The sequence below is a fragment of the Rhodnius prolixus genome, unplaced genomic scaffold (genome assembly GCF_049639745.1).
Source record: "Rhodnius prolixus isolate KJV_2025 unplaced genomic scaffold, Rpr scaffold_8, whole genome shotgun sequence".
NCBI lineage: Eukaryota > Metazoa > Arthropoda > Insecta > Hemiptera > Reduviidae > Rhodnius > Rhodnius prolixus.
The window spans coordinates 10,750,064-10,777,191 of record NW_027411593.1 but is presented as its reverse complement, the minus strand read 5'-3'; the positions used below and the strand labels follow the sequence as shown (position 1 = coordinate 10,777,191).

The 27,128-nt window shown below is 36.4% G+C and overlaps 1 protein-coding gene across 6 annotated transcripts in view; it reads left to right on the top strand.

Moving 5' to 3' along the window:
- The window catches only part of LOC141450842 (MICOS complex subunit Mic10-like), a 67,270-nt gene that overhangs the window by 13,451 nt on the left and 26,691 nt on the right, over window positions 1–27,128 (top strand). For 2 of the 6 annotated variants that reach the window (XM_074121690.1, XM_074121686.1), the window contains exon 1: window positions 14,187–14,307. The exons of the other annotated variants lie outside the window; for them this stretch is intronic. The gene's annotated coding sequence lies outside the window, so the exon portion shown is untranslated. Of the gene's footprint in view, window positions 1–14,186; window positions 14,308–27,128 lie in introns of those variants that run through there. 6 annotated transcript variants of the gene reach the window in all.

Genomic DNA, 27,128 nt, shown 5'->3' with positions numbered 1-27,128 from the left:
ATATCCTCTTTAAAATATCAGGAAAGAGGTTTGCGGAGAGGGTAGCATATAGGAGTATATGGGAGTGATTATCCCCGAATATAGGCTCTATTCTTCTTCTAGAACTTCCCAGAGGAGTCTCAGTAGTAGCTAGGTGTTGAAGAGGGTTTACTCTTACTGGAGGGCTTGGAGGAAATGTGCGGCCCCCCACTGCTCTTTCTAGAACTTCCATGGAAGACCTGGGTTAATAATAATGAAAGGGAAGGAATTAGTTCAGTGATTAGTCTACTGAATTCCCACTTGGAGGTCCCGGGTTCGAATCCAGCTGCTAGCCCTTAGACCTTCTCTTCCTAGGAGCTTCTTACAACCTCACTGTAATGGACAGTTTTATCTGTAATGAGCCAACAACGTCCGGATGCCGGCAGTGCACGGAAAAAAGCTTTGAGCGTCAATAACCTCAGATGTTCACCCACCATAAATTACAAAAGAATAATAATAATATAAAAGATATGTGGAATCAATTCCCAACTCCGGAGGCTCCAAGGTTTTATTGGACGCTCCACAGTTAATTGGAATCTCTGTCAAACTAACGTGGGTGGAAAACGTTCGAGAAAAGAACCAGGTATCAAGGGCGCTACTGGCCAATGAAGTCGATGTGCTAAAGAAAGATGCGATCTCCAGTTTGGGCTTTGGTCACTTCTTATGATAATATTTTTAAACTAATAGAAAAAGCTACATTATGGATATTTAATTAATTATATAAAACTCTCCATTCAATGAGTATGGATTAATTTTTAAGAGAGAAAGAAAACTAAAGAGCGTTATCCTCTAGACGGAACAGAGGGTCAAGTAATTACTTATTTTCTTCCGGTGGGGACCATAATATTAGGAGTGACAAGGATGCTCCAATCCCATCATTCCTCCTCTACAATGGCTTCCGCTCACACCGCATTCATTCCTAAAGCCTTCCACCTTAATTAAATTCCCATTCACTAGAGTTCTTCCAGACTGTTCTCTTCCAACGATATTACTCAGTAGTTGGACCTTCATGTCAAAATTTCCAATTAATACCGTCAATCGATTGGTTTTGTGCAACATTCCTGTAAAGTTTAAAATTGATTTTTTTTTTAATTGTCATTAAAACTGATGTGACCCTAAGATTTTCTTAATACTGTTAGCCGCTCCATTGTTTGCTATGGAGCTCAAGAGTGGGGAGGTGTTTACTATGATGAACTGGAAAAATTATTTCGCTTTTTTTCTTATAAGATTGTTTAGATTAGTGTTTGTTCCATCGCCATTCATTTGTAATGAACTTGATTACCTCCCAATTTTCGCACATACTTTCAAAATTACACTTTAATTATATTCCTAAGCTTAGGATGGTAGATTCGCGAGGAATCGGTCAAATAAAACAACTCGTCTCTTTGCCAACGTTTCGACAAATATATTGTCCTCTTCATGGCGTGGCTATGCGGGTTGGTTGAGTTACAGAAACTGAGTTACAGTTCACCTCTATAATTGAGTTGAGAATATAATTGAGTTACAGTTTCTGTAACTCAACCAACCCACATAGCCACGCTCTGGAGAGGACAATATATTTGTCGAAACGATGGCAAAGAGACGAGTTGTTTTATTTGACCGATTCCTCGCAAATCTTCCATCCTAAGTTTAACAATTTACTGTCACGAAACCAATATATTTATATTCTTAAAGTTATTAACATGCCGGATAGTCGACTCCTTAAACTTGTTGCTACACATACGAGTATTGTTGAGAAGCAGCAGCTTTATTGGTTTAAAGATATCATGAAACTTATGGATCAATGAAAATTAAATTTTGAAATTTATTTAAACAATATCAACAGGTGGAGTGATATATTTGGTCGATTGCAAAAAAGGATAAGTTTAAACTTCAAAGCGCAAATTGCGAATAAAGTTATAGAAAAAGATTCTTATCCCTTATACAGAGCGCTCAAGTTTCATCTTAAGATTAATCATTACTTACGTTGCAATTCGCCCTTAGAACACACGCTTTAGAAGACCCGAGCGGGTGTTTTACAAGGAGCTCTGCTCCGTACCAAAGAGCTGATAATGACACTTGCGAACTGTGTAATGATATTGTAGCTGACGGTGTATATATCAACTTCATAGCAAGCTGTCCGAGACTATCTGAAATTAGGCTAAGATATCCTTGGCCAATTGCAACTCTCTGGAGAGCAAGCATTGGCCTACATGAATGGTCGTAACAGGAAGGTTAGGCTGGAAACATAGTGGAGCGGTGGGCAAAGCGGCGATGATAGCTACTTCAGATCAAAGAGAGCGACGAGCAGCAAGCAAAGATTCGCATGCACATAGTGACGAATTTAGTCGCGTTCTCCTTTTGACAAAACAAGATGGAGGGACTATTTTTATATGAAAATTCTTCGTTGAAACTTTGGTATTTGCAGCAGCTTAGTAGTGGGAGCTGCAGTGTACATGACATAAATAAGTCTAGAAATGAACTTGGTGAATTTCATCACTTGTACCAACAACTTCGGGAGCATCCTGGCAAGTTTCATGCGTATTTTCGAATGTCTTTATCAACATTTGATTACATACTAGCCCAGTGTAACACCATTAATCAAAATCAAATTTTATTGTTTTTTAGTAATACAACTCATAACAAGAGTTAGGCACAATATAGAAAAATTAACTATGTAGGTTATTAATTAAATACAAATCTGTGTAACCCCATTAATCCTAGCAGTTACTTTAAGATAAGAAAATCAAAATAAAATAGAAATATATGCAGATAAAAAGAAATTAGTCAATTAAAAAAACACAATAATTTTATTAAATCACTACACCGTGATTTGTCATAAATTAATGTTGTTCATCTGAAAAACTGGAGTAGTACGACGCTACAGAAGAAGGATTGGAGAATTCGTCCTGATCAGAAGTAGTAGGACGTGAAAATGTAATTTAATTTTGCCTAGTATTTAGATGAAAGTTAGCATTAAGGGATTGAGAACCAAATTAAATGTAGCAAAAATTACCTGAATTCTCCATTAACTACTAATTGTTAATTAATTTAAACTATTAATTATTAAAAACTATTGTAGCTTCACAAATACTATGGCCCCACAGAGGTTTCTTTAAACAAACAACCAATAATGTATCAATATCCATAACCTTTGAAAAATAACCTTTACAAATTGAGCGCGATGAGAGCGAAGAAATCAAACATGTCATAACGCTTCGCTCTACTCTTTATAGATAGCGTTGCTCTATCTTTGCTTTGCTCGCCACTATGCGCGGTCCCATATGTTTACTTGTGTTTGATTTCGCCGCTTTGCTCTTCGCTATCATCGCCGCTTTGCTCGCCGCTCCACTATGTTTCCAGCCTAAGAAGTAATTCGTGCGCCTGTATTAACCAAAATCTTACATCGCTTTTCATTAAGTTTTCTTTTCTTTACTAAAAAAAACTTTTCATTTAAAAAAAAGGATGCATACAGTTGACTTCTTGTAGATGCACATGGACAATCGTATGTTAATCCTTGATCCAACTCTTTTTTATCTAAATACCCCGCCGAGTCCGGAGACCATTGAAGTGCTAGTCTTGTACGATCCTTGCCAGTTAAAGGCATCATCTTTAAGAGAGAAACAATAGTTAAGGATGAAAATTCTTGGTTCTCCTGTTCACGCAAAAAAAAGAAAAAAGAACTACCCGTCGCAAAAGAATAATCGGCGCTTAAATGGTCACCGTAGGAACTTGTTTGCAGCACATCTACTGCCTTTATCTTTCCGTTGTGGAATCCCTAAAATTGATTTATGGGTCCAAAGCTTAAAACTAGGATTGTACTCGTATTAAAACTGTTATTTCAGTTAGAAAACTTATGCTAACTTAATCGTTTGGGTAAAAATTCTTACTTTACCATTAAGCAGGCGGAGAGCTACAACAGATCAATATTAAGAGCTTAGAGTTACAACAGATCGTTCTCTCAGCCGACATAAGATCGCAGATCTTCATTGTTAACTAAATCTCATATTTCCATCAATATCCGTTGAAATGACCGTACAATTAAATGATTTTTTGATGGGCTCTGTTGAATGCGTCTGCCTCGTTAATCTGCAGCGCCTCCTTGATCAGTTTAATGCTGATTTTTTTCCCCCATATATTAGATAATCGAATAGATTTCCTATAGTAATCCATTTTTGTCACATTAAACATCAGTACCCAAATATTATGATGCATCCAACACAAAATACCTAAAGCTGTTATAAATCATTACAGTAACAGTCAAATAAGTAGAGCCTAAAAGAGATTATTGGTGTCACAGCTGTAACAATGATGGAGAATCCTGACCAAGACGCCACTACAGTGTAATTACAATTTGAATCAACGGCCCTCCGCCATCTCAAATTGATCAATAACTACAATTCCCTGCTTCCCTTTACGTTAAACAATCACCATTGATCATCCTGCACATGCATATTAAGCAGCCAATTGCTTGCATACATGTTGCTGACATCGTCTGATAACTACAAACAATCATGAAACATTAACCTTGTAGCCCCTTATATGTGATAGATAACGATGGTTTAATTGATAATTATATTATAAATCTCACAGGATATTGAATTTACATAATCTTTACCAAAAATTTTAGAGGAAGCTTAGAATTTTCTGAAAATGATTTAGTTGGCATAAATCAGCAACCTGCAATCTGCAGCCAGGGAAAAGTTATTCTGCGTACAGAATTTGAGTTAAAAGTCTTTTAACAGCGAAATGTCTGTCTAAATAATTCAACTCAGGTTGACCTGCCAATTTTTCAAAGAATTTGATTGATTGATACCTAGTCTTTAAGAACCCTGAAAGTACCGAAATAGTAGTTCTTAAAAAATCCCTGGGTTTTTAAGTTCTTCCAGAAATCCTAATCCAATTTGAGAAAATATTACAGATTTTTGCCTTGCAAGTTTGTTAAAAATTCTTTCTTACAAGACAATGAGAATAAATTGAAGCTGACAAGCAAGGCGAGCCACCAGGAATGGTGCTCGAAGACCATTCCCTGAACGATCTCTAATGAAAAAGTTATGAAATGCTCAATACGAACTTACCACCCAAGACTCTGTCCTGGTAGCTCCATGCATGAAAATTTGTATTTTAGCACGTGACCTGTACATGCAATCGATTTTCGTAGATACATGTTTTTGGTATTGTTTCCCACAAATGCATAGTTCACGCTTACCAGGTCCATTTCCAGGTGTTTTGTGAAAGATGTTGGCAAGTATTTTCACGTAAAATAGGATAGGCCCCTTCGGTTCACCAATGCCGGATGTTGTTAGCGTAATTTCCAGTATATTTAATCAATTTCTTGATAATAATTGATGATTTCGCCGGTTTTAAAAAAATATATAGTGAACGACACCAGTCAGAAACTTCTACGAGGGTCGTTTGAAAAGTCCGTGCAAAAATAAAAACTACTTAATTTTTGGGGGTAAACCTTTTTTATTTTTCAACATAGTCTCCTTTTAGGCTTATACACTTCGTCCAACGCTGCTCTAGTTTGTTGATCCCTTCCGAATAATAGGATTTGTCCAAGTCTGAAAAATAGCCATTCGTTTCTGCAATACCTCCTCGTTTGAATAAAATCTTTTTCCCGCCAGCCATTTCTTCATATTGGGGAACAAATAGTAGTCCGAGGGAGCCAAGTCTGGAGAATAAGGGGGATGTGAAACGAGTTGGAACCCTATTTCCATTAATTTTGCGACCACAACTGCTGAGGTGTGAGCTGGTGCGTTGTCGTGATGGAAAAGGACTTTTTTGTGGGCCAATCGTGGGCGTTTTTCTTGCAGCTCGGTTTTCAAACGGTCCAATAACGATGAATAATATGCACCTGTAATAGTTTTACCCTTTTCCAGATACTCGATGAGAATTATTCCTTGCGAATCCCAAAAGACAGTCGCCATAATCTTTCCGGCCGAAGGAACGGTCTTCGCCTTTTTTGGCGCAGATTCCCCCCTTGGTAACCCATTGTTTAGATTGTTCTTTGGTCTCAGGAGTGTAGTGATGTATCCATGTTTCATCCACAGTGACGAAACGACGCTTAAAGTCCTGCGGATTCTTCTGGAACAGCTGCAAACCGTCCTTGCAACACTTCACACGATTTCGTTTTTGGTCAAGCGTGAGCAAACGCGGCACCCATCTTGCGGATAGCTTTGTCATGTCCCAATGTTGATGCAAAATATTATGTACCCGTTCATTCGAGATGCCCACGGCACTAGCAATCTCACGCACCTTCACTCTTCTGTCATCCATCACCATATCATGGATTTTATCAATGATATCTGGAGTAGTAACCTCAACAGGGCGTCCAAAACGTTCAGCGCCACTTGTTCGTCCATTTTTTGAAAATCACTCGACTTCCTCGATTCAAACGAATGCCAAACACAAAGAAATAGATCGATCTGGCTGAAACTTGGTGTGTGTTCTTCCAAGAGATGCTACTAACTAAACATAACCTCGATACGCGCCAGTGGTGCTATCTCTCTTCTGACTTTGCACGGACTTTTCAAACGACCCTCGTATTTATTTAATTTTTGGTTTTTCGTGGGTTTTAGTTTTTGGGAAGTGGCTGGGTTCAACCACAGTCTAGAATGTTGTCTGTTATGAAATGCACTTTTCATAACGTCAAGATCTGTTCCGGAAATTAGTAGTTCTTTTGCGTAAATACAGTGAAGAACAAACCCATAACGTGACAAAATCCAATCGTTCAAGTAATGAAGCACACATTTCTCGTGTTTTCTCTCCTTTCCAGAGCGCTTTTTTTTTTATCAAAAACTTAAGCATTGCTAAGGTATAGTTGCTCTGTAAAATGTTGAATGGTTCTTAAAGCGTCATCTGCGATTACTAAATTGATGTCAACTAAATTTGCTGGCCCTTATGTAATCTGTCAACGTTAAGAGATGACTGGAATAACGATAGGGGCTCGAATTCCATGAAGAAGTGGCTAGTCCGGTTTCAGACCAGGAATCTAAAGTAAAGTAAAGTAATCGCCTATTTTTTCAGGCGGGCTTAACGTCCAACTACCAATTAGGTGTCGTGGACGGAGGCGTCTAGCAAACATACTTTACTATTTCTCATTTTTAAACATTAAATAAAATCCAAGGCCTATGACCGGGAATCGAACCCAGTACCATAATACATATTAGCTTCGCAGGTCTCGCCTCTAACCGCTCGGCTACCGTGGCTATTTTTACACTTTTTGCTCATATGAAGGCTATTACTTTCACTTGAAATATTTTCCTTTTAAAAAAAAAAGTAATAATAATTCATGAGACTTCCTAGAAAACTGTAGCGGTGTAGCAATTCAGTATAATGTACTTTTTCACGACTATTTAATATTAACAAGTATCTATTTCTAGAATTAGAGGTGAGCCACTTGTTAAACATGAAGATAATTCGACAGGTACACAGTTTCAATAGTGTAAACTTGAAGAGTCTACAGAGTCCGTGGCGTTTTGTGCAATGCTGAAGATCGATAAATTAATAAACTAGTCTGGTTTCAGACCAGGAATCTATCGTCAGTGGTTTACTAATCAGTGTGGAGTAGAGAATTAGACTGCTACCTATGTTTCCAACTTGCTGAGCAAGTTTAGTGTGAGACGGAAACAAAGTTAAAGCCAAATTCTCTACTCTAAACAGATTAATGAATCTCTGATGATGGGCGAAATTTCGAAATCGGACGGGAATGCAAAAAAAAAAAAAAAAGCAAGCTAGTACGGATTGGTTGTGTCCACATTCTTGACGTTGTTGACCATCTTTTGCGAGCACTTAACTACGTATATTAGAAAATAAAAGGAATTTGAAAACTGTTTTTGTGAATCCTTAATCATAAAATTGAAAATCGATATTCCAATTTAACGTCTAACCTCACAGGTTCTTACTTTACCTCTAAGAAATCAAATACACTCGGAGGATATTTCAAATAAATTTGATTGGCAAATTTCTGTCTTATCAGTTCAATAAATTTTTAAAAAATAGTAGTATTTAACTTCTTTGAGGCGCACGATTTTAAAGAAAATAAAAGCCCTAGTTGCACAGAATTTCTTTTATTATAAAAAAAATGGAAATAAACATTCATTTCCATTATTTTACATATGTAATCATCCCTCTCAAATAATCATTACTCTCGAAATAAGAAAAAAATTAAATTAATTCCCATTAACACTCTGATTTAAATATTCCTCTCGTTACTGAAATAGCCCAGTCTCGATACACAGAACTCCACTCAAATCTAGACAATCATTACAACCCTCTGATCTATACAACATGTCTACTACAACACTTCCTTCTAACCCTCAGCGCAGACTAAAGCGACGGTGGCCACGCGACCATCTCGATACAACGCCGACCTCCTAGGATGGTTGCTGCGTACGCTTGCCAACGTGGCGATCTAACGGCTTCCATCACTGGATGATCGTCGTTCCCTCCACTTACGCCCTTGGCGCACAAGGATGTATGTATATATATGTATGTACACATATATACGTGCATGTGTATTTGCGCCATCCCTTATCTCTTTCATCTCTTTCTTATTTTCATCTCTCATCTCTTTTGCTTATTGTACTGGGTACAGTTGCAAAATAAATGAACAAATTATCTGTGACTATGAGTAACTTCAATTTTAAGACCGGGAATCGAACCCAGTACCACGCAATGCATATTAGCTTCGCAGGTCTCGCCTCTTAACCCGCTCGGCTACCGTGGCGCCTAAATTGAATATTTATTGAATTCAAGTCGCCCTCTGAATTACTTTCATTCCAAATACCCTCAATCTGCATTGTACAAAGGTCGGACATTCCTCAGAGTTGGGTTAAAATCCCACCATGCATAAAAAGCTAAGCAAAAGGTGGGACAGTTTTTAACCCACCTAGCCCCAAAGAGTTAATGGTTAAATGTAAAATTCAAAATTAATTGGTAATAATAAGTCGATAGTAACCACGATCGCTCAATATTATAAAGATAAATTCTATAAATTAACTTGAATAAAAATAAAACAGAAAGCGGAGTATAAGTTGTGGGGAGAGTTTACTATTTTTATTTATCTTCCGGAAGTATAGAGTAGTTTAATAACAAAAAGGGGAAGACTGTCAAGTTTTTAGAGGAAGTGACGAGGAAAACGCCACATTCGATTATGAGACCCAGGAGAGAAGCTGGGAGAGTGAAAATGGGCGAAGAAGTAAAGGAAGGAAAACTGCGGAGGAAACGGGGCATGTGTGTGTTAGTTTTGGTAAGAAATGGACCTTGCTCGTTTTATTGGCTAAGAGAAATGGTACTGGACATCGGAAGCAGAAGAGATCGGATGTGACGACAGCAGATCTAACGGTTGTCCTAGTAACAGTAGACATGTGCAGCATCAACAATATTTATCCAATACAGTTGACCATTCAATGATTCCTCTTGTCGCTTCTACTACAAAGGCATCAGCTGATTTCTTTTTCCGCAGCACTGGTGATTGTCAACTTTAGTGGTTATAATTGTGGTTTTACTAAAGTGATCTGTCAACAAAACTGTAAACGGACCACTGGAAATGACGTTGCTGTGATTCTAGTTGAGAGAATTAAATTGAATCTTGTCGAAATGTTATCACATTTTGTGGATATATAACTTTTTTGCAATTAGTAATTAGAAAAGTACAAAATACATGGAATAAAAAAAGTAAAGTAATCGCCTATTTTTTCAGGTGGGCTTTACGTCCAACTACCAAATTAGGTGTCGTGGACGGAGGCGACTAGCAAACATACTTTACTGTAAATTTCTTTTATTAACCATTAAATAAAATTCAAGGCCTAAGACCGGGAATCGAACCCAGTACGACGCAATGCATATTAGCTTCGCAGGTCTCGCCTCTTAACCCGCTCGGCTACCGTGGCGCCTAAATTGAATATTTATTGAATTCAAGTCGCCCTCTGAATTACTTTTATTCCAAATACCCTCAATCTGCATTGTACAAAGGACGGACATTCCTCAGGCTAAAGCGCTACCAACTCGGTATACTCTTCAATTCCACACTGTTAACGCTGAATTACCTTCAGTTTGAACAAATGGCGAGCCACAGGTGCAAAAGTCCAGTAATCAGCGCCACAATGTTCCTTACAGTTTTTCTGCTCCATTCGATGGTCAAAAAAATAACCTTCAGCCTTTTATCTTCTGAATAAATCTCTTCAATTGGACGTATAGGACTTCGGTTGGCGCACCTTATGTCTTTTTCTTGTAATTCTCACTTTGGTTATGGGCCTGCAAAGTCCGCGCCGGGTTCGAATCCAGCTGCTCTTCCTGCTTCTCTTGTCCAGTGATGGTCAGTGTTGTCTGCAACGAGAGAATACTGTCCGGAGGCCGGCAGTGTACTGGAAAATGCTGTGGGCGCCAATAACCTGAGATGCTGACGCGCCATAAATCATTTTTTTTTTAAGTATTTATTATACAAGTTAATGGCTAGTTTTAATATTTCATAAAGTGGCAGCGACTCTCATATTAAATAAAGTAACTTAATTTTCTTGTTTCTAAAGAGTGACAATCTTCGCTTAACTCCCTCACTTTTGGTTAGATAATTATCACATTATTTCACGTTTGTAGATAAATAATATTTATTATCTTCAAAATCTATTGGAAAAAAAAATTGTGAAGAAAAGAGCAAACTAAGCGTATTTCCTTTCAGAAAACTTTTAACGGAAGTTGATAATTGATGAAGCTAAAAGATTCTAGAGAAAATTCGATATGTAGGTTTGAGTAGAAGTCGTCCTTCCGTCCTCCTACAGCCGTCTACTTCTTCGGCCCTTTCCCTTCTTTTTACTTTGCGTAAATGATTGATGGCAGCTGTGCTATTAAATAAACCCGCGAAGGTAAACGCTCTAACAGTGGCTTGCCCCTAGAATATCCCTGTAGTGGCTTGATGGTGCCAACAATGATTTTATATTACTTTTGCTTCTCACTTCATTATTAATAAACTCCTTTTCACTCCATTAAGGAATGTTTTAAGCATGATGACGCATCGTTGAGGTTTCATTTGAAATGGAAGGGCGAGGCGGAAAATTTAAGGAAATACTTTTCTACCTTCCTGTTTAGGGAAAACTTGGAGATTATGGATTAGAGCTACGGATTTTCCGTCAAATAACCCAGTTTTCAAACATAACATACTTCCTCTTGCGAGTAACAACTTACATTTGTTGAGAAAGCTACGTTGTTTACAAAAAAAAAAAAAAGGAACAACATCTTGAACAACAATTTTTGAAAATGACATTTTTGCCACTTTTTTTCCTGGAAATCTATTTAATCTGGGTTGTTGCAAAAAAAAAAAATTACAGTTATAAAGGAGGATTTGCCCTATATTTTAAAGAAAATTTGGGAATTTTATCTTTTATAGAAAAAGAGAAAAAAATTGTCAAAGTTGGGTGTTTTTTCAACGTTACGCATTTTCGTGCACTTTTTGACGATCAACCCTTATACAACTGTCCTGCTGGATAGTTTTAATTCAAAGTAAACATCATTTATTTGTCAATTTGGCAGAGAACCAACAACTTTTTTTTGTATGACTCATTATTACAAAAAAAACTGTGGCTGTGTCATGGACACGGCCGTGTGTTGTACGTGAATACGTTTACGTAACGGGTTATATTTTTTATATAAAATATTTTTATTTATATATTTAGGATGAAATCAAGGAAACAAATAATTACTGTGTTACAATATAACTTTATTAATTATAGGTCTGTGATCCGAATTTTACGTTCCCGGCCCAGATTGACTTGGTCATATGGTGTTTTATTATTACCATTCGATTGTTCTTGAGAAGCCTTTTCCAACCGTATAGGATCTCTGTATTTGGTTTTGACTTTTCGACGCGTATAGGCCGACATTGTATATTTTTGATAATATTTTATTATTCTATTCACTGTCACTATTTTATACTAATGTTTTATATACAATCTATAGATTGTGACGACAGCTGACGATTAAAACTTAAACAAACATCGCAGCTTCTTCGAGTCAAAAGTTATACTAATTGCAAATCTCAATACGCAGCAAAATGATCTCAAAATGGCGGCGCTTCCCCCTCCACTGCGCGCGATGCGTCACAGTCCTCGCTTATCGTAATGAATTCTTTGATCCTTTAGCTATCCAGTGGTCTAATTTAATTTTGGATGTGGACGATAGATTCGAAACTATAACGCCACACTGTATCCCCCGATTTTGTTATCATTAGGTTTTTTGGATTGCCTCCATATGATAGCAAATTTAAAGACGTATTTACGTCAAAAAAAAAAATCAAATTATATTATTTAGAAAATCAAAATTTGTAATTATAAATAAATTACAAATCATGCAACTTATCTAACTATCTAACTATCTTAGTAAATAAAAATCTTTTAGTCCAATATTCTTCTAGTCACTAGCCAGTCATAAACCTGTTCATTGACGTGTACTGACTGATTTGCAAACTAAAGTCCAGCGTTAAGTACTTGTATGGAAAAATACTGCAATCAAATCTAAATTTTGAATCTATTTGAAGTTCATTTAGTTGGAAAAAAAAAAGAGAAGATTTTTAGAAAAATGGTCTGAACCTGTGAACAAAATAACATCGCAAATTTTTATATTTCCGGTTTAGCCCGACAGTGAATTAGCTATCAATATCCTTTACTAAAAAATACTACTTTACTAATTTAGATTTCCCCCTTTTATCAGATTTTCTAAATAATGGCTCTAACAATTTTCTTTATGCTTCGAATAGACATACTCATACGAGGGTCGTTTGAAAAGTCCGTGCAAAGTCAGAGAGATAGCGCGTATCGAGGTTATGTTTAGTTAGTAGCATCTCTTGGAAGAACACACACCAAGTTTCAGCCAGATCGGTCTATTTCTTTGTGTTTGGCATTCGTTTGAATCGAGGAAGTCGAGTGATTTTCAAAAAATGGACGAAAAAGAATTTCGTGTGTTGATTAAACACTACTTTATGAAAGGCAAAACGCCTCAGGAGACTAAAGAGAAGCTTGATAAACATTATGGTGACTCTGCACCTTCGATTAGAACAGTTTATAAGTGGTTTCAAAATTTTCGGAGTGGCCATATGGGCACAAGTGACGCTGAACGTTCAGGACGCCCTGTTGAGGTTACTACTCCAGAAATCATTGATAAAATCCATGATATGGTGATGGATGACAGAAGAGTGAAGATGCGTGAGATTGCTAGTGCTGTGGGCATCTCGAATGAACGGGTACATAATATTTTGCATCAACATTTGGACGTGACAAAGCTATCCGCAAGATGGGTGCCGCGATTGCTCACGCTTGACCAAAAACGAAATCGTTTGAAGTGTTGCAAGGACGGTTTGCAGCTGTTCCAGAAGAATCCGCAGGACTTTAAGCGTCGTTTCGTCACTGTGGATGAAACATGGATACACCACTACACTGCTGAGACCAAAGAACAATCTAAACAATGGGTTACCAAGGGGGAATCTGCGCCAAAAAAGGCGAAGACCGTTCCTTCGGCCGGAAAGATTATGGTGACTGTCTTTTGGGATTCGCAAGGAATAATCCTCATCGACTATCTGGAAAAGGGTAAAACTATTACAGGTGCATATTATTCATCGTTATTGGACCGTTTGAAAACCGAGCTGCAAGAAAAACGCCCACGATTGGCCCACAAAAAAGTCCTTTTCCATCACGACAACGCACCAGCTCACACCTCAGCAGTTGTGGTCGCAAAATTAATGGAAATAGGGTTCCAACTCGTTTAGCATCCCCCCTATTCTCCAGACTTGGCTCCCTCGGACTACTATTTGTTCCCCAATATGAAGAAATGGCTGGCGGGAAAAAGATTTTATTCAAACGAGGAGGTGATTGCAGAAACGAATGGCTATTTTTCAGACTTGGACAAATCCTATTATTCGGAAGAGATCAACAAACTAGAGCAGCGTTGGACGAAGTGTATAAGCCTAAAAGGAGACTATGTTGAAAAATAAAAAAGGTTTACCCCCAAAAATTAAGTAGTTTTTAGTTTTGCACGGACTTTTCAAACGACCCTCGTAGTTCGTAATTTGATCTTAATTAGGAATGTTTAAGAAGAATCAAATTTACGAAATGTCATGGCAATTTTTCTCTGGAAAAACCTAAGGTTAATGTTCTTTTTGTCTAGATTTAATTCTATTCCATATTAATAATTTTTGATTTATTTTTTCATTTTAATTAACTAAAAAGAACACATGTTAAATGATTTATAATGGCCAAAATTAAATTTTTTTTATGTTCATGACAAGATAACATTGAAAGCGTATATATATTTAACTTAATGGTAAGTGTTGATCTTTAATTAAATATGCAATTATAGAAATTTGCAATTTTACTCAGATCTAATGTTACCATTTCCACATTCTTTTTTGGAAAAACATGTTTATATAGTTGGACTAAAGATTTTAAAAATAAAACTAGTGTTTATTATACTTCGGATAAAATTCGCTTCAAATGTCCAAATGTTGATGCAAAATATTATGTACCCGTTCATTCGAGATGCCCACAGCACTAGCAATCTCACGCACCTTCACTCTTCTGTCATCCATCACCATATCATGGATTTTATCAATTATTTTCTGGAGTAGTAACCTGAACAGGGCGTCCAGAACGTTCAGCGTCACTTTTTGCCCATATGGCCACTCCGAAAATTTTGAAACCACTTATAAACTGTTCTAATCGAAGGTGCAGAGTCACCATAATGTTTATCAAGCTTCTCTTTAGTCTCCTGAGGCGTTTTGCCTTTCATAAAGTTAGTGTTTAATCAACACACGAAATTCTTTTTCGTCCATTTTTTGAAAATCACTCGACTTCCTCGATTCAAACGAATGCCAAACACAAAGAAATAGACCGATCTGGCTGAAACTTGGTGTGTGTTCTTCGAAGAGATGCTACTAACTAAACATAACCTCGATACGCGCCAGTAGTGCTATCTCTCTGACTTTGCACGGCCTTTTCAAACGACCCTCGTACCTGAAGATGTTAAAACCTTCCGTTAGACTTAGTTCTGTAAAAGAGTTAATCGTCTTATACTGCACGAAAAAGCCTACTGTTGAAAAACACCAAACTTTACCAATTCTTGCCTCTTTTTCTATCGTATAAAAGATAAATTACCAAATTTTCCTTAAAAATATAAGGTATATCCCTCGTTTATGACTGTAAATTTATAATGACGACACAAATAAAAATAGATTTAGAGGAAAATGTTGCCAAAAATGTTTTCAGATATTTGATTTTCCTGTTGTTAACTTTATTATTAATAACACAGTGGCTAAATAAGTGCAACGATTTTCATGAATGAAATACCTTTAATGCTAAATGCCATTTAGAAGTGAAATAGTGGGCACTCGATGTTGTGTATACTTGGAGGGGATGGGATTTAACTCCACATATGTCTTACTCTATAATCATTGACAATAATTAACTTAACCCTTGGATTCTCATGTAATTCGACAGGATCAAGAGGATAGAGTTTCGTTATTTAGTTAAGTTTAATACGCAATCCTCTGCTTGCTCCAATTTAAGCGAAAGTTTCCTTATTGGGACAAATTTTTGAAATCGGAACAACTTAGCGACATGACGGCAATATTTTTTTTTGTTTTTGTCGAAGTAAGAGAAATTTCGGGAGAGATTGGTGTATGGCGCTAATCCAAGGTATGCCTAGGAAAACTAGGTGCAGCCTTTCAGGCAGAGCTAGTGATGCCAAGATTATGAAAGGAGAATTAATCGATTTGAAAGTCGAGACTTTCTTAGATATCCAGGTGACTTCATTGGCCATTCAAGCTGTAAGAACTTAAACTGCCGAATGAACATTCTGATTGGAATTGGTATATATATATATCTGGTCTGGTTGCCCAGGCATTGAGAACAAACGGCTAAATGAGACGATAGTCCTGGCCCGAGCGGTTTCCAATGGGTACCCTTTAAAGAACCTGAGCCTGGATTTACAGCACAATAAACTCCCAACAAATAGCCGTAGCCATCGGTGTGTGAAAACCACAGACCAAAGGCCAGAGGTGAAAAGTGTCCATTATTAGCCACTCACTCAAGTTTTCAACGGTATTACTCCAACAGATCCGGGGGCGGTCATCCGGACGATCATCCACCTGTTCATGAGCCATTGCTACAGAATTAACACATGTATCGTAAAGCCGTGTCAACAGTTAACTTATGTAGGTTTTCTTTTTTGGAGGGTCAGGAAGGACAAGGAACGTCTTGTTTCACTGAGAGAAGAACTCTTGGTTTCAATACATACCCAGCAGTTCCTCTCTAGACTCTCAAGTCCAGGGTGGTACAAAAGAAAAGAAAACCCTCCAAGTTAAGATGGTATAAGCGGATACCCATGGAAACATCGTCACCATCAGATTTTCATTACATACCTCTCATGAAGAAGTAACGGCGTTCGAGCAGTTTTTGTTGACATAAATAATTTGCTCATTTTAAAAAACCACTAAAGCGCCCCGGTAGCTGAGCGGTTATAGGCTAGACCTGCAAAGCTAATATGTATTGTTGGCTTAGTGGGTTCGATTCCCGGTCTTAGGCCTTGGATTTTATCTAATGTTTAATATGAGATATTGAATAATAAAGTATGTTTGCTAGTCGCCTCCGTCTACGACACCTAATTTGGTAGTTGCAAGTAAAGCCGGCCTGAATAGGCATTACTTTACTTTAAAAACCATTACAAACATTATATTTCAATATAATATGGATCTTTTTGATCCTTAAATGGAATTATTCAGAATACAGCCCAGAGTAAAGCTGGATTTTGTCAGAGGATCCTTTTGAATGACTCAATATGTTTAGGAAAATCTACACACTCTATTCAACATTCTCTAATAATTCTCTTTATAAATATACATTTTTTTAGAATAGATAAACGGAAATGTTATCTTTGATTCAATCGTAATACTGCCGTGTTTTCATTTCGTGCTTTAATGTAAAGATATTTCTTCCTAACTGTTGAACACAAAATACAGGAAAAAATAATTATATTTCTGGAGTTGGTTTTTGTTTTAATTTTATGAATTCCGCAAAGAATTTTTATTGGTCCACAAAAACGTTGTCTTTGAAGTCTTTGACTGGGCACTCTTTTTGTTTGTTTTCTGAGAAGTCCTATTTGAAATATGAATACCAGATAGATTTTGGGGTTGGGGAATGCTTTAAGGTCCTACGACTTAATTTCCGCTTCTGTGGTACTGGAATATGTAGCTGATATTTTTTCGGGAAGCCCGCTTTGTTTCTAATAAAATCAATAGTCTACCCGTTTTCATTCATCGTCAGTTCTCACTCTATTTTTTCCCCCCAGATGTAAACAACATGAAAGCAGAGGAAGTGATAAAAAAAATAAAAAGATAAATAAAGTCACTTTAAAACTTGCTAATTTACTATTAGAGATTGAATTCAATTTGAATTATTGTGTTAAGCAGAGATACAAGGCGAAAAAATCTTCTGCCGATTTTAGTGAGGAATTGCTCCGAATGAGTCGAGTATATTGCAACCTGAACGAATATAAAATTTATTTCAATTGTTTAAGTTAAGTATATGTAAAAGTGCAAAGTACTCCTCCGACAGATAGCTGACGCTCCTTTCTACGGTGACTAACCTCACTCTTCACAACGACCTCAACATTCCCTTCATAGTCCAACTCGCTAAGACTAAATACCAAAAGTTCCATACTACTCTCTCGACTAGCTCTAATCCTCTTGTACTGTCTCTCACTTCTTCTGACATCCCTAATACTCCTCGCTGACTGAATCGCCAGTAGCCCCGCGACTTCCTTGTAGGCTGAAGACCTAAATTATTACTCTCCTCTCTTCTCTTTGTATTCTTCTCCTCACATTCTCCTCTCTCCTACAGAGAGTGCTACCGCTGGGTAGTTTCTCTCCTCCTGCTCTCCTCCCGCACCAGTTCAACATACTCTTCATATTTGCTTAATGTATACTGTATACAGAGTGTAAATTACAAAATAAATTTAAAAAAAAAAATATACAGCGATCAACGAAGAGAAGCGGGCTTTTTCCTCGATCTGTCGTGCACTGACATTTTACAAAACGGAGAGATTTCCCCGAGTGGTCGGCAATGTGTTAAGGAGGGTTGAAAATTAGATGAAAGAGAACAGCTCCAGTGAACTACTGGTCAACGATAGATTGTAGTTTATTCCTAACGAATAGAGTAGACGATTGATTTAATGATGTTTCTGAATGTTAGGTACCATTAGACTGTCAGGTCACTTCTTAAATGTGAAACGCTGATTGGGGGAAATCCAAGGAACGGGTTTGTCCCCCCCAAATTGACTAGCATGGGCAGTTAGCAGTTCAACCAATAGTATTCACTGCAGTTTTGAAGTGTTTTTAATGGGAAGCAAAGAAATCACACACTGAGTTGATTTAGAATTTCCATCTAACATCTGTTACATCTACACAGTCATGCAAAATAATGGTAATAACCTGTAACAGAACCTGGTATAAAGAAAACGTGCTATTAATGGATAGTAGCTCAGAAACGTCTGTGATAGATCAATTTACTGTTATCGCGTTAATTTCAATTTTCTCCTGGACTTATGCTAAAATGAAAAATTAAAAAAAAAACAAGAGTTAATAAAACACAATTGGGGTATTTGGGGGTGCCTTGCGTTTTTATTTAAAAGCAAAACAACTAGTGAATTAGTGCATGCCAAAAGAACTGTTTTATATCGTGACTTAGCCATCTCTAATGTTTGGAAGTTGTAATTTTGGGAAGATTATCCAGGATAATTGCTGTCAATCTGAAATCTGTATCCATCTTTCTAGAGTTATGTGAACATCAGGTTAGTGTAGGAGAAATAGTTAGACTGGTAGGATAAGATAAAAGATCATATCAATTTGCAGTTAAATTTAATGCTACTGCAGGCGAAGGGTGTCGGCTTCCTCCACAGCTAATGGAAGGAGAGAATAAGTCAATATAAGAGGAAGTTACCATTCCAGGTGGGGTGGGTGAAAAAAAATAGGAGGGGTGGAAAACTGTCGGACGTGCACGCACACTTCCTAAATAGGGTAATCCCCAGTTTCCATGATTCTGTTTTCCCTCTCTAGAGAGTGGAAAGTAGAACTTTGAACCTCTTTTTTTCTTTATTAAACTCGTTAGAAACCATTCCCTTTTGGGTTCATGGTTTTCTGGAGGGTTATTAGTACATTTTGGGGGGGGATTACAAATGACTGGCCAATGGAATTGAGCGGTGAGCCCTTCCACCTTAATAGGACATTTTTTTTTTAATGGCGTTGCCTAAAAAGAAAAAGAAAATCCTTTGTTTCCCTTCCTTTCAACGTTTTCTGTTTTTCCCACAAATAGAAGCAGCAACTTTATCGCGCAGAATGATTCAGTTTGTATCATTTTCTCTTAAAAAAACTTCATTACTAATTAGTGTTCTAATTCTTGACAAATATTTGTAATACAAAAATTTATAATTGATTTTTTTCATAACCTTTATTTTTAAAAACCCACCTTCATGTCATTGAATGCGGCGTTAAACTGTAAAAGTGGATAATTGGCCTAAACAGTATGTAACTACCAACCGTTTATTGACTCTACTCATAGTGATGATAGTGCAAGATAAAATCATCCCTCGTTACTTCGCGGTTCATTTATCGCGGCCTCAGTACATTGCGGATTGTTCAAAAATTCAAAATTGAGGAATTATGGCGCGAAAGTTGCCCGCACGCCAGCAGAAGGCAGGAAGTGCCCACACAATTCAAAATGCACGTCTCTGATTGGCTGCTAGTGGAGTTAGAAAAGGCTGGCAAACGTATGGGTCTTCGTGTAAATGAAAGTAAGACCAAATTTTTAACTAATGATCAAAGGTTTGAAGGTCCCCTTAGAGTCGGCGTCGGTGTCATTTGAGAAGGTCGACAGCTTTGTGTACCTGAGTTCTCTAGTAACTGCTAGTAGTGACGTTTCGAGCGAGATCAGCAGGAGGATCATATCCGCGAATAAGTGCTACTTCGGCCTTTTCTAGGCACATGAGAAGTAAGTTGTTGGACAGGGCAACTAAGCTAAGAATTTATAAAACTCTTATTCGCCCTGTCCTGGTATATGTCTCCGAAACCTGGACAATCACGAAAGCTGATGAACAACGCCTTTTAATATTCAAAAGGAAAATACTACGTAAGATCTTCGGCCCAACACGTGAGAACACGACTTGGCGTCGCAGAACAAACAGAGAGAGCTGTATGCACTGACAAAAGATCCGAATATTATAGCGTTAATTAAGCTAATCAAACTTAGATGGGCTGCAGATGTCGCAAGAATGGCCCACGAAGAGATCCCGTACAGGCTTCTACAGGAAGTCCCTGACCGCAAAAAGGAGATTAGGGAGACCAAAGCTAAGATGGTTTGACAGTGTGTCGCAGGTTGGCAGGCAGCTATTGCGTACTAAGAACTGGATGGCGGCTGTAAGAGAGAGAGGGACGACTGGTGGATTAAAATCGAGGAGGCCAGGACCCAACTAATTGGGTTGTAGTACCATTGTGAGTGAGTGAGTGATTGGCTGCTAGCATCCCGCCATTTGATATCCCTCCCGACTCGGGAGTATAGTATATATACGTAACATACAATAGGCAAAAAAAGTATTTGCACACCCTGTTATTTTAAGGTTTCATATAAAAAAAAATTCGCTTTTTTACCCAAATTACGTTTATTTAACTTCTTAAATCAAACACTATAAGATGATAAATATAAATATGCAAAAGAGTCAAATAAATTAAGTATAAACAACATAATGTTATATTATACTGCAAAAAAAGTATTTGCACAGCTGTAATTTGGGATCTCTTGACATGTAAATAAAACAAATGCCCTAACAAAAGGGGATTAACGTCACCTTTGATACTGTCTATACTCTCTTTACTAGATTCATTAGTTTTTATTGTGTTTTCAACTAGTGCATTGAGATGGCTCCAAAATCTAGAAAAATTCCTGTGAGTGTGAGACAGGAAGTGCTTATATTACATCGTGCTGGAAACAGTAATAGAGAAATTGGAAATAAAGTAAATTTATCGTTTTCAACAGTGAGGTATATCATTGAAAGAGGAACAACAGAAAATAAGTAGCGAACAGGTCGACCAAGAGCCTTAAATGAACGGGAGAGGAGGAAGGTCGTCAAAGACGCGCTGAGGAAACCAACTCACAGCGCTCAAAAACTTGCGCATGACCTGGCGTCTTGTTCAGGAAAGACGGTTACACCTCAAACAATAAGAAACTTCGTTCACAATAAAGGTATACGAGGCAGGCGACCCTTAAAAAAGCCATATATTAGTGAGGTTAATAGGAAAAAACATCTTGAGTTCGCCAAAGAATTTGTTAAAAAACCTATAGAATCTCGGGAAAAAATTATTTTTTTCTGATGGAAGCAAGATTGAGGTTTTTAAACCACAAAATATAATAACAATCTGGAGAAGAAATAATACTGGTTTGAATACAAAAAATATATTAAAAACTGTTAAGCATGGAGGAGGAAATATCTTGGTTTGGGGAAGTATGGCTTATTCTGGGGTGGGTAATTTAGAAGTTATTGAGGGCATAATGACAGCTCGGTCTTAGGTGGAGGTGTTGCGAGGCAACTCGAAGGCAAGTGCTGTAAAATTAGGTTTGGAGAACGATTTTCATTTCCAGCAGGATAACCATCCAGAACATACGGCCAACATTACAAAAGAATGGCTTCTTTATAATGCCCCAAGAAGATTACTGACCCCACCTCAATCACCAGACCTCAACCCAATTGAAAATCTGTGGCATATTCTGGACAGGAAAGTCCGCCAGACCTCTATTACAAGTAAGGAGCACTTAAGACAGGTGTTAGTTGATTCCTGGAACAATTTATCAGATAAGGTGACAAGAAACTTAGTTGAATCAATGGTAAGGCGTTACAAGCCGTAATTGAAGCTAAAGGGATGCACACTAAATATTAAGGACAAAGTTATGATTGGTTATGGGTCAACCAAATTAGTTTTTGCAATGTTTAACTAGGTGTGCAAATACTTTTTTTGCAGTATAAAATAACATTATGTTCTTTATACTTAATTTATTTGACTCTTTTGCATATTTATATTTATCATCTTATAGTGTTTGATTTAAGAAGTTAAATAAACGTAATTTGGGTAAAAAAGCGAATTTTTTTTTATATGAAAACTTAAAATAACAGGGTGTGCAAATACTTTTTTTGCCTATTGTACATTATTTTATGTATGTTATTTATACTATTAATATTTTATTTACACGTTTGAAACTATTCTTTAATGTTCTAATGATAACATATACACTTATTGATATTATACATACACTAAAAATGTACGTATGTTGAAAATGAGAGGGTGACACTACTTCGCGGTTTTTCATTTATCGCGGCCGGTTCTGGTCCCTATTAACCGCCATAACTGAGGGGATGTCTGTACTTCTTGTTTAGTTCGAATTGAATTGTTTTCCGGAAGTATTATCATATTATGGTTATTTTATTCAGATAAAAAACTTCCTCGATATTACCGGTGAAAACTTGCAGTCGATTGTGCATACCTTCTCTTACAAAGAGGAAATAAAAAAATATTCAGCGCAGGAAGTTTAGAACAGATCTCCATGTTTTGGAGAATCAGTGAGTCAGTTTAACTTTTAAATTTGTGGAAGTAAATCCTTATGTGCACATAAAAATAAGATAAAAGATGCCGTCAGAGTGATTCAGGTCATTTTAAATCAAAATTAACATCTGTAATTCCCAAACAGAGTTATTTATGAATGAACTTATACGGTACAGGAAAAAAAAAAAAAAAATTGTACGGCTGGAGAGAATTTTGTCAATTTCAGAATTAAAATTACAGCAAGAGAAAGTTGGTATTTATATTTTGCCGAAATAAGCATACTTTAAACTTAAAATGAATTCTGAAGGAATGTTTTATGAAAGCAATTCAGAACTTAACGGAAGTAAGGAAAATGAAATACTTTACCAATTCTAATAAAGTGAGGTTATATTTTGGTAAAATAGAATAAACGGAATTTCTGTAAAAAGAAAATATAAAATATTTTACACATTTTTAAGCGCACTGCAATTTCAAAAATATTTTGGCCATTCCCAGTTCTATATAAAAGATTTTTTATTAAATTTTTTATTTAAAATTCATTTAAAAAAAAAAAATATCTCAAGTTATTTAAAAAATATTTACAGGTATTTCATTTTTAACGTTGGATTATTTTTCTTGGTCCTACCCCAGCAATAAGAATTATGAATAATTTTTTTTAATACCTAAGATGTTGGGTAGAGTCCACACGGTCTATAAAATAACACACTCGGAATAACAAATTTCACGAAATACAATCATTTTTACGAAGTGGTACAATTTAGCATGATGCAATACTACCAAATGGTTCGCGAGCTAAAAGAGGTTGAGAAACGCTGATCTAATAAAATCGAAGTCGCAGACCGGGAGTAGAATCTACTAAACCAACAATACATCTTAGCTTTGCGGGTCTAGCCTATCGTGGCTCCTGAGAGAAAGTTAAATATACAGGGTGAACCAGTAAGTATTGTCAATAGGCCTACTGCGTGTAGTACATCTAAAGTGGAGTTCAATGACGTATTGGCTCCTCTTCCTAATCTTTTCCTTTACAATACCCCAATAAAATATTGTTCCTCTGTGAAAAACCTTGGTATCACTTTCGATCAAAACCTATCCTGGAAAAACCATGTTTCCCAAATCTCTCGTCGTTCCATCCATATCCTTAAGCAGTTTAATAGTTCCCGTCACCTTTTTCCAATTAAGTTTCCTTGTCTAATGGGCTTTCAAACGGTATATTATTTTCCAGGATTCCTTTTATCTTCGTATGAGAAATTGCGTTTGTTTTGCAAGAAAACGTGTACACGAGCAAACAGCAGTGATATTGTATTGTGCTGTTTAATTCATTAAACTCTTGTGGATGGAGCTGTAGTCAGTTTTTAAAGTAGATTGTCTTAAAATAAGGTAGTCTAAGGTTACTTATTGCACATAAAAAAAAATAAATAAAATAAATAAATAAATAATAATAATAATAATAATAATAAAAATCTAAACTGAAATATTTGACAAAATGTTAGAAAATATTTTAAACAAGTGCTATTTTTATAATCGAAGGCTAATTTGCTTAGTTTCAAAATCTAACATTTTGTCAAATATTTCAGTTTAGATTTTTTTTTTTTTTTTTTTTATGTGCAATAAGTAACCTTAGACTACCTTATTTTAAGACAATCTACTTTAAAAATTGACTACAGCTCCATCCACAAGAGTTTAATGAATTAAACAGCACAATACAATATCACTGCTGTTTGCTCGTGTACACGTTTTCTTGCAAAACAAATGCAATTTCTCATACGAAGATAAAAAGGAATCCTGGAAAATGATATACCGTTTGAAAGCCCATTAGACAAGGAAACTTTTGTAAAAAGTGCTAGCATCTAGGTCTGAAAATGATCAGATAAGTGCCTAATGAGTTTTCTTCAAAAATTTCGATTATTTTTATTTTCCTAGGTTCCGGTGGAAGATTAAGGCAGTTTAGAGAATAATTTATGCTTCAAAATGGTATCAATTTTTAGGAAATTTATCTATCTTTCTAACCGTGTCATCAGAATTAAATTCGGACTAAAACTTTCTGAGTAATAACATTTTTATTGGAAAAAAGTAATGATTTAAGAAAAAAAACTTTAAAGTGACGTCACTCAAGAACAGAGGAAAATATGAAGTTGGCCAATACGTCATTGAACTCCACTTTAGATGTACTACACGCAGTAGGCCTATTGACAATACTTACTGGTTCACCCAGTATATTTAATAGATGATTAGAGAGATTTTTAAGAATATTCACTTTAATAAATAATAGCTCAAAATATTTCAAACACCTTCAATTAGATGGCCATTACTGTATAAAACTTAATAAATTATTTCTCATCTGATATCTAAGTAAAAACATCCGAGTCTTATTTAGGTCTTAACGCTCCATAATTTATCCGTACACCTCAATGTTCCCAAAAACAAAATTTGCGTGCAAAAATTCATTTGAAAAAATTGCATACAAAATTAGAAAATATAATTTAAAGTAAGTGTATGATTTATTAAGAGCCAGGCTATTTGATTTAATACACTTTACACAAATTTATTTAAAAAACAAAAAAGACAGGTAAAAAATGTATTATAAATTCTTACAAAATACGGTAATTCTTTTATTCCAGTAAAATGGTTATTTATATAATAATAATACACCTGTATATATAATTTTTTATACGCTACCCATACTAACATGAGTCTCTTATATTAAATTAAAAATACCATGCATTTGAGAAAGAATTTTTGGAATAAAATATGTAAAATTTATAACATTCTGTGTGTGGTGGATTGTAGGAAAGGAAAACTGCGCTGAATGAAACACATGATTTTCTCGTGTGGCAATTTCCTCCTGTTATAAATAAATTTTTCTTAAACTTGTTTAATTTTCTTTGACTTAATATTATTGTATGATGGAATAGTTGCATTTTCCGCTTGAAGAATTTCGGCAGGAAACCTTGGTCTCTTAAATTAGGGGTGTGGTGGTTAACGCTAAATGTGTAGCAGTCTTGATAACCTAGTTTTTAGGATATTCTGATTAATTTTGGGGAGGAGATATAGTGTATTATGATCTATTTTGGTTCTTCAAAGTTAGTCCACTTTTTGGGAAGGTACATCTCTCTTTCAACATTTAGTAAATCTAATTTAGGCATCCATATTTCCATTAAATGACGGCACCGCTGTTTCTGTTTCTGGTTGTTTCTTCGCGCTGTAAATTGGAATCTCCTCAAAATCTCCGATGGCCGTCACTTTCTTGGACTAGTTTTCTTCAGGTGTCCACGAAATCGATGTTCACCCTAAGAGAATACACTATCTTGTTGACTACAATAGCTGTACTGCCCCTACACCGCTAATTTTAACTGAAACTGTGGCGCGAGTCTCACATCAATTCCACTTTTTCTAGGAGACCTCTTTGTGTTTCTCGAGACAAGCTTAACCCACTAAAAAGTCTGAAAAGAATTTACTGGTGCTAACTGGTGCACTGATGACTTCGAACTGCAGTGAGTGGTGTTATTTTGTTGGGTTAAAGTTCAGTGTGTGAATTTATTGCACAATCTTTTAACCAGTTAAGGCGTGGAATTTAGTTTTAAAAAAAACCTCCCACAGTGTGCGGAATTAAAATCAGACATTGACCTGTATACACGTCGAACGCAGGGCAAAACAACCAAAAGTTTACAATAGTCGTAATAGTCACTGCAAACGACTTTTTCTGCAATCTCTCTGGGGCTTGAGATAACCAGAGCATTCTGTGCTCATTTAAAAATCTTGCACCGCTTTACGTATGCATTGCTCTAGTTAACTAGAGACGCAAGAACTTTTACAAGAGCAAGAAAAGAGCTTTTTGAATTCTGTGCAAAATGAAATCATGCTCGTTCTGAGGTTTGAACCTCTATCCAAGGTAAACACGGGCATTGCACAAGGGTTGAGAGCTTCTATTTGTGTGAGGTAATTCCCCAATCTCTAATGCGGAGACCAAACATGTACCAACCACTTATCATTTGGCTGGCTCCACCACCCCCTCCGTATAAAATACTTGGTAGTTCTATTGGTAAGATAAAGGAAACATCCCACCAAATAATATTCTTATTGTATTTTATTAAAATTTCGAGTTTTTATAGTTAATGGCAATTTTATATTTTCCACAACGAGTATACACGTCGAACGCACCGTAACAGAGATCTGGTTTGACGTGTATACACGTCAAACGCGCTTAACTGGTTAGAAACTTTGTTTAAATTATTTTATTGTAAGGAATGAAAATGTTATGAAGTGCTTTTTGTATATTTTATATGATCAAGCAATAAATGAATAAATAAAATAAAGATAATTGCAGCGCTCTTACTGATAGCAAACTAACAAAACGCTCATCATCATCAATTGTGGCGTAAACCCCTACGTGAGGTCCAGATCTCCTGTAGAAAAGTCTGCCAGTCATCTACCGCTTTCCAGTCTTTTTGGCTACCGCCTAGCAGCGATGGCATATCCGCCTCCACACCATCTAACCTACATAATT